Raw genomic sequence first — 8,284 nt, 5'->3', positions numbered from 1 at the left:
TATTCAGTTTACAAAACTTAAATCAATACATTAGAAATGCATGGTCTATACCAACAGAATCTACCAATACTTGACTCACCGCTTTGCAATATCAGCCTTTAAATAAGTCATATATCTGAATCAGTATTACGTTTCAAACATTTACAGTGCACCTACAACAACAACAACAACAACAACAACAACAACAACAACAACAACAACAACAACAACACACAGATAATACATATGTACAGGTTAAAAGCAAGCAGAGCGTGAAGTCCTTTACTACAAAACGGGGGGCGAGATAGGAGGGAACAATATTTATTTTTGCAGCTGTAGGACCTTTCGACCGATTTATATTTTGAGACCAGGTCTGTCCTATTGTATTATCTCGCAACAAGCACCTGCTCGACTTCTTCTTTACCTTATATCTTTATTTTGAGTATTGCAAGCGGAATAACATATTGTGTCCAGAATATTTCAACACGTCGATTCCTCTGCAGATGTTTAAGGGCAACACCATTTATATGGAAAAAAAAAGGTTTCAACACTCAGGCAGGAAATATTAAAAATACATGTAGTAGTAGTAGTAGTAGTAGTAGTAGTAGTAGTAGTATAGTAGTAGTGGTAGTAGTAGTAGTAGTAGTAGTAGTAGTAGTAGTAGTAGTAGTAGTAGTAGTAGTAGTAGTTGTTGTTGTTGTTTTATTTTCAGCTTCCGTTTACAAATTTGGCCTTTTGTCCTTAACTCGCACTAATGTGACCAATAACACCTTATATATGTAAGTAAATTAAACTTTCAAGTGCACAACCACATCTGCAGTTTACGTTCAGTGTCCAAAGAATTACGTATAAACTATCAAACCAGTGGAACTGCGGATGTAACGCTCTTTGTTGACAAATTCTGAATGAAGTATTGACACTTTAAGGATTGGTTTTTATAGCCTTAACGTATTTAAACACTAAATATATTAGATAACCACACAAGGTCTTCTGCAGGGTGTTGACGACATACAACTTTTGATTGATATTACTTTCAAACTCCGTCCTCATTTTGTTCGGGTTAAATGCTGGAAGCATCAGATTTTATCTTTAAAGGACCAGACCACGCTGTTTTAAAGGTTATTAGAACCACTAACCGATGACTGAAGGTTAGAGAAATGCACCTAAAGATTCCAAAAATGTAAAGAAATTCACCGATTCGTAGCTTTATCATTGTGATTTAATTAAAAACGTTCCGCCAAATTCGTCTGCTAAACGAGACTTCGAAATGGCCGCCAGTAGACGAGAACCGGCTGTGACGTCATTGTGTACCCGGAAACCGAAAGTTACAGCTTACGCTGAAGTGGGCGTTTGCCTACATCGAGCATCAACAACACGCCGAAGGAATGCGCACGGCTGCTGATAGCTATGAAGTATAGAAAAAAGGTTCAGGCATCAGTTGTCACCTTTTTCCGATGGGCTTACAACTTCTGCAGCAAGACTGATTAACTGGAAACGGCCAACACGATGTGCTGTGTTTCGCGACACTTTCTTCCAATGCGAACGCAGTTAAGCCGGCAAGAAAACCTGGCACACACAAAACAGCTGTTGCCTAACGCAGTTCCAGTTCCGACAATTGTTGACCACTCACAGGAGGTCAGAAACCGGATACCAATGTCATCAGAACGATCTGCTTTCACTAAACGCAGACGAAAGGAAGTGAGTACATGACTGAATGTGTTCTGTAAGGGATAGGGGTTCAGTGTCACTGGGCGTTTGTTGTCAGACTGACAGTATTTGTGGTGGAATGGCATCTGTTCCTAATTTTAAGCACATGTGTTAAGATTACAGATTAAAACATATATCTGTAACTACATGTCCGTCCCCATGCACCCACCTTAAAGTTCCCTCTCTCTCTCTCCCTCTTTTACACTCACCTGGGTAATCGATGAGTCTCAGGTTTAATCAGTGTCCGTCCATATACACATAGACATTCACACAAACACACACACGTTGTTATAGTTGTTATCTTCTAATTCAGTGTTGTATTAAATGGATAAAGAAATCGTTAATACAGCAAGCTTGCATGAATAATTTGCTGTTGTCCTTTTTTTCAGATCAGGTTCTGTAATACAGTAATTATAATTAATACAAGTACAAATTCATGTTTGCAGTCATACTCATAGTGTGTGTGTGTGTGTGTGTGTGTGTGTGTGTGTGTGTGTGTGTGTGTGTGTGTGTGTGTGTGTGTGTGTGTGTGTGTGTGTGTGTGTGTGTGTGTGAAAAGCACTTTGATACTTAAAACATCTGTGTTATTTGATTTTATTACAAAACTGCAGTCAGAATATTAAGCAGACCTATTCCAACAATACATTTTGATCAGCAGTAAATGTAATGTCAAATTATGAACAACAATCATGTGAGCAGATATATCTAACAGAAACAAATAGTCTAGCAAAATAATACAACCAAACTGTACATGTATGGACATCATCATCCACATAAAAAAATTGATTGTAGGAAGAGCACTCTGTGTTATTACCACTGCTTCAGTCAAACTGCCAGTTCAACTTTATCTCTGTGGGTTGTTTTTTTCTCTCAGAGTAACATGGGAAAAAAACCTTTAAAAAACTTGCATGCTACAGAGCTGGATTGTTTCTAGTGATCATGCAGCATGATTTATCCGCATAGAAAACTACTGAAACACCTAAACAGAAATAACAATGTCTACAGAAAAAATCCACTGTTTGATTGCTGTCTGTAGTACTCCTCTTGCTAACAGTGGCATTAAAATAATTAAAACTAAGCTATGCTCTCTTGGGGGGGGGGGGGGGAGTACTCTGAGTACTTTTTGTGTCTACATAGGCAAAACAAAACTATGCAATGTTTCAGATTTCCTGACCCACCCTATGTTTTTCCTCCTTATCCTGGACTATTTTGGACTCTTACAAAAATGTACTTCAAAAATGACAAATCTTAATTTTGCAGGCTTACAAGGAAATTGACTCTTCTCTTACAACCAGAATACACCATGATTTCAAGCAAATAAAAAACTACATGCACCTGAGAAAAAACACTTTAATTCAAGAAGTTAGACCTCCTAACCCCAGCTTTTCAATTCAATTCAATACGTTGTTGATGTTGATTATGGAGCTTAACGTCCTCCCAGGTAACTAGGGACCTATATTGGGACATGATTTTTTATACAATGTTAAAAGTGTAGGGTGTAATGGGGGGGAGGGGGACTGCAGGGTGACGGGGTGTAGTCGCTAATAAATTTAAAGGTGCGTTTATTATCTAATATACCAGACATTTTGTTTTGGCTGGTGTACAGAATAACATCACATAAAATCGCACTCGCAAAACATACAAAACACATAAAATGTACACATCAGTACACACATAACCCAAACCACGCATATCCATACCAGCACCATCACACACATATCCACATACATACTCTAGTTTGTACATTATAAAAATAAATACATTATGATTAATATCATTACTAGTCAACTTAAATTCAGGCTCAAAATAGGTCTTAAGATGGATGTTATTTAGTGTAATGAAGAGATTATAAAAACAAAAAAAGCTATGAGAAAGAAAGTATGAAAGAATTATGCCCATTCTCCAGTGAAAGTTCTGCTGATTGTGGTAACTTTTTTTTTCTGTCTAAAACAGGCATCAGGTTAACTGAAGGAGCTGTTTGAGGGGGTGGTGATCCTAACACTGGCCTATGGCAACACTGGCCTTGGCAGCTACAACAAAGCTCTGCATACACAGCAAGACTACAATGCAACAGTGCCCAGACTTTGACTGCTACAGCTAGACCAGTTGACAAAGCTCAAGTTGTCACCAAGCAGGACGCCCCAACTGGTGACCAACTATATAGACTGAGGCTGCCTATCTCCAAATCTGACAAAGCAAGAATTGTTACGCAAGCTCCACATTTCTGTTTGCAGTTTAAGCCGACCTTAAGTATGCAATGGTTATGCACATCCCCCCCCCACACACACACACACCCCGCAGTTGAGAGTTGTAATGTACCTTTTATTTATCTTACATATATTTGAAGCCTGTGTAGCTCTGTGACAGAAAGAGGTCTCTGATGGCAGTGACCAGACAGGCAGGAAGAACTTTCCTGTTCTTTCGGAAAGTCAGTGAGTGTGCAACTTGTCGGTATGTTCTGAACACATCAAAACATGTTCTTTAATTTAAGCTACATAATATCATGTGGATGCACTGATTGGGTGTAAATAATAACAGCAATTGGTACAGTCAATTCACTAAATGTGCAACAGAACCCTAATCATCAGACATTTTACAACAGCAAACTTCAACAGTCCTTTTACTTTCCTGAATGTCATTATTATTTATTAAAACATGCATCTAGAGCAACATACATATAAATCTTCTTTTATTAAAGTTCATCTGAAATTCAGGCTGCTTTCCCATGCAAAGTACAAATGCAAGTGTCCATAAACCAGGGTTTAATACATGTAGTATGTGAGTGAGTTCTGATGAAAAAGTGATTGTGTTGTAATATTGGTTATTACTGAGTGTTGATGTTACAATGATTACATTATAAAAACAACAACAACAGAACAATGTGAAGAGCAAACTTCTTCTGTGGGCATGCAAGTGAGTTAATCTTGTGTGTGTGTGTGAAACTATATGTGCCTGAGTGTTACAAATTTAAATGACAACAGTTTTCTTGATAGCCTTTAAAAACAACAACAAATACATACATTTAACAATCAAACACCTCAAAAAAAGTTGTATACATGTACACCTTCGTGGCTGGTGATGCATTCTTGCTCCCCTGCAAGTTTTCATTCTACAATGTACCTCAGGCTAGCTTCCTCTCTCTCTCAAATCTGCCCCTCCCACACAATACAACAGGTGCAGTGGCCACTCTGACACCAGTCTCTGAAATAATCAAGAACAGTTAAAACTGCGATGAGCTGTTGTTCTTTTACTCGTGAATGCAATGCATGAACACTTAAACAATATCCCACTTATTCGCGAGTGCGTTGACAAGGCGAGAGTGAAAAAATAGCACAGACTCGAAAGCAGACGATAAGTTCAGCACAGAGAGCGGGCGTGTTTACCTTTGATCGCTGAGACAAACAGAGTCGCAATTTTCATCGTCACTGTCTTTTCACTACTGCTGGAAGTGGCCTCCGCTCCTCATCTTTCATGCTTGATTCGAGGAGAGAAACTGGTAGTTCGAACATGTACGGTTCAATTTCGTCTGCAGTTACGCTTGTTGCCATGTTGGTAAACAACCATCTTCACACAGTGTGACGTCACGGATAATTTATTCATAAGCCAGTCTCGCGAAGATCACGCGGCACAATGGCGGGTCGTTTTGGAGAAGAAATCCGTCGCTTCGGTCACAAAATTCGTCGGATTACGGCCTTAGAAGATTCCGAAGTAAACCAAACATTGTTGAAGACGGTAAGAAAGTGGTTTTCTAACTAACTGCAAACATCGGGAAGTGTTCGGTCGCGCAGGAACACGATTCGAAGCGTTTTTGACGCTAAAACAGCATGGTCTGGACCTTTAATGTTTGACGAAAGGTTAATCCAAGGACCCCAACGTTAGTTAACAGTTTAGTCTTAATGAAAATAAATCATATGTCTCTGTTTCTAAGGTCATATTTCTGTATAGACTTGGTGTTGGACGCTCAGAATCTGTAATGGCCCTTATTTTCAGCACAGGTCGAAAAGGTGATCACTTAGATTTGTGATGGATCTGACTGACCCAAAGATATTAAAAAAATAACTGTTTCGTTTCGTCTAAAATAAAACCGTCCAACAACTTACCTTTCTTGGGTTTTATTAATCTGAAAATAACCGTATGATCATTACACTCACTTTTTAAAATAAAATGACATATTGATCACTTATCTGGGTTAACATCTTAATTGAGGAACACGTCAGGACCTACATAATTATATTTGAGCTTGTGTGAATTTTGTTGCTCCTATTTTCAAAACACAAAATGCTGCACAGCGGCTACTTGCGATAAAAAAAAGAGTTGCCCTCCACTCACTTACTTTGACTGGTTTTCAGCTATGAACAGAACACAGTTGTGTTTTCTGATTTTGCTTTAAGTAGATACCTAACTAGTTAAGTCATATTTAACATTACAATATGGATATTGCAGCATCATTTTGTTTCTATTTCTGGATAGGTCCTTTCTTGACTTACACATGACTTTTTATGACATATTGTTTAGCCTAATTTTGTTTGTTTGCGCCATGGTAATTAGAATGTGTTGCTTGTGCTGTTGCTTTAAACATGAGAGTGACATAGTTAGTCAGTGGTATTGCAACATGTTTATTGTAATCACGGTAAACATTTCCGCATGCCTGTTTGAGAATCACGCAGCTTTTTATAAAATACAACAAACCTGTCTTTGTTGCATTTTGTATGTCCAAAGGTTTGAATTATATGATTTACGCACGAACTTAATACTCCAACATTGTACTCGTTGGAAAAGCTTTAATTGTCCTGTTTGCCATGTAATAAATGCAAATGAATGTGCATGATTTATGCATATCGAAACGATGCAATGATATACTGACAATCTGTACTATGCAAAATATCAATTTGTTATCAACAGGAAGTATTGGATAAATGCAAAATTAATTCAGTAAACAAATCACATTCGACACATGAGTTGTACAGGCTGTCGAGACTGTTAATGTGACACAGTGGAAGAACACTATTAATCTATGTACCGACCTGATTTAGTGTACATGATCATTAACTTGTGTAGGAGTGCATCTTTAAGGACACATTAATGTGTGATGAAAGACCTCATCCACATTGAGAGGAATACGCATAAACAAAAAAAAAAAACAAATGTGCGTGTTACAGTGCCTGATTGCCGTTGAATGTAATTGAAGAAATATTTGTTTTAAATCAGTTGTGCAAATCGTTCATTTTTAAGCACAGCGTTTTTTCAGGCAGGGCTCTATGATTTTTAACGTTTGGCATTTGAACACACATATGTAACACTAGAGGAATACCCGCTTCGCCGGGAAGAAGTACTTAGAGCCGTACGCCGGCTTTGCCGGGTCCGAACAATGGACCCGCCAAGCTTAGGTCCCTCCCAGATTCGTGGAATGGGAACAGCACGAAAATGATTCAGTGGCCATAATCACACCGGTGACACTGTGACGGTTCCCCTACGCTTTGTGTTCGGTGCCCTGACCCTTTGTGTTCGGTTCCCACTCGGTTCCCACACGCCAAAATTCGCGGACAAAACATCCATTTATGGTAGTATTACGCAATGTTGCTCTCTGAGAATGGTCTTGTTAGATCTGTGAGTGTTTACACTACATGCCTAGGTGCTGTTGGATTGAAGGTTTTTGATATTTTAGCCGTTATTAGGTAGAATGCCTTCCACTTTACTGCAAAACTGCATAATTCGTAGCATCGGCAAGAAATATCCTACCAAAAAAATGCCTGCTTGGAACTGTCGTTGGTCCAGCAAAAAGTTCAACATGTCTGTAGCAGACAGCCCAAGTTTCAAGATTGTAGGGCCATCCAAACAGCCGTAATAATAAAAACAACAAAAGTAGTCAGTGAAATTGGCTGTGTTCGGTCCCCCCACACTTTTGTGACGTAGGCGTGACGGTTCCCATAATTCATTGTGTCGGTCCCCACTTTCTGTGTCGGACCCCACTTTCGACCTAATTTCTCTGTGACGGACCCCACAACCAGCCTATTTTGTGTCGGTCCCCACACCTTCTTGGATTTATGACTTGCCGGTTACTTGTATCATTGTATTCATTGAATCGAATTGTCTCGGAGTTATTTTTCAGCAAAAACCGGCAAGGCAGCACCTTTTGTGATACCAAGTAAGTCAGATGACATCAGTATGTGTGTGTGTGTGTGTGTGTGTGTGTGTGAGAGAGAGAGAGAGAGAGAGAGAGAGAGAGAGAGAGAGAGAGAGAGAGAGAGAGAGAGAGAGAGAGAGAGAGAGAGAGACTAACTTTATTAGTTTATGCCACAAATAATATATAACATTATTTATCTCTGGGACGGTTCCCAGTATACCAGCAAATTATGTGTTGATCCACCCACACCTTCTTGAACTGGCCTTCCCAATATCTACTCTTAGTCTTACGGCCTTGGAGATATGCAATTTAGCACATTTTTAAAATAAAAGATCCACCTGTCGTATGTGAGATTCAGTTTTCAGAGCAAAATGCTGCCCAGGGACTTCTAGTGGTGATTGAAAAAAAAAAAGAGTACTTGCCTGTGTCAAGTATGTGTCTTTATCCACGCTTGTTGTAAGAGGCAACTTTTCC

At 39.0% G+C, this 8,284-nt stretch overlaps 2 long non-coding RNA genes across 2 annotated transcripts in view; one reads left to right on the top strand and one right to left on the bottom strand.

Annotated features, from left to right (window-relative positions):
• Positions 1-6,128, bottom strand: part of LOC138973342 (uncharacterized) — a 6,210-nt gene extending 82 nt beyond the window's left edge. Inside the window, exons 1-2 of the long non-coding RNA XR_011457973.1 lie at positions 5,522-6,128; positions 1-1,066 (exon numbers count right to left, since the gene is read on the bottom strand). The exon at positions 1-1,066 is cut by the window's left edge and continues 82 nt beyond it. This is a non-coding gene — a long non-coding RNA (uncharacterized lncRNA). The remainder of the gene's footprint in view (positions 1,067-5,521) is intronic.
• On the top strand, positions 1,074-4,149 carry LOC138973341 (uncharacterized). The gene is made up of 2 exons (XR_011457972.1): positions 1,074-1,677; positions 3,640-4,149. It is a non-coding gene; the product is annotated as an uncharacterized lncRNA (long non-coding RNA).
• Positions 6,129-8,284: the final 2,156 nt, after the last annotated feature.

This window comes from Littorina saxatilis, linkage group LG8, assembly GCF_037325665.1.
Source record: "Littorina saxatilis isolate snail1 linkage group LG8, US_GU_Lsax_2.0, whole genome shotgun sequence".
NCBI classification, from domain to species: Eukaryota; Metazoa; Mollusca; class Gastropoda; order Littorinimorpha; family Littorinidae; genus Littorina; species Littorina saxatilis.
This window is presented reverse-complemented; position numbering and strand designations above follow the sequence as displayed.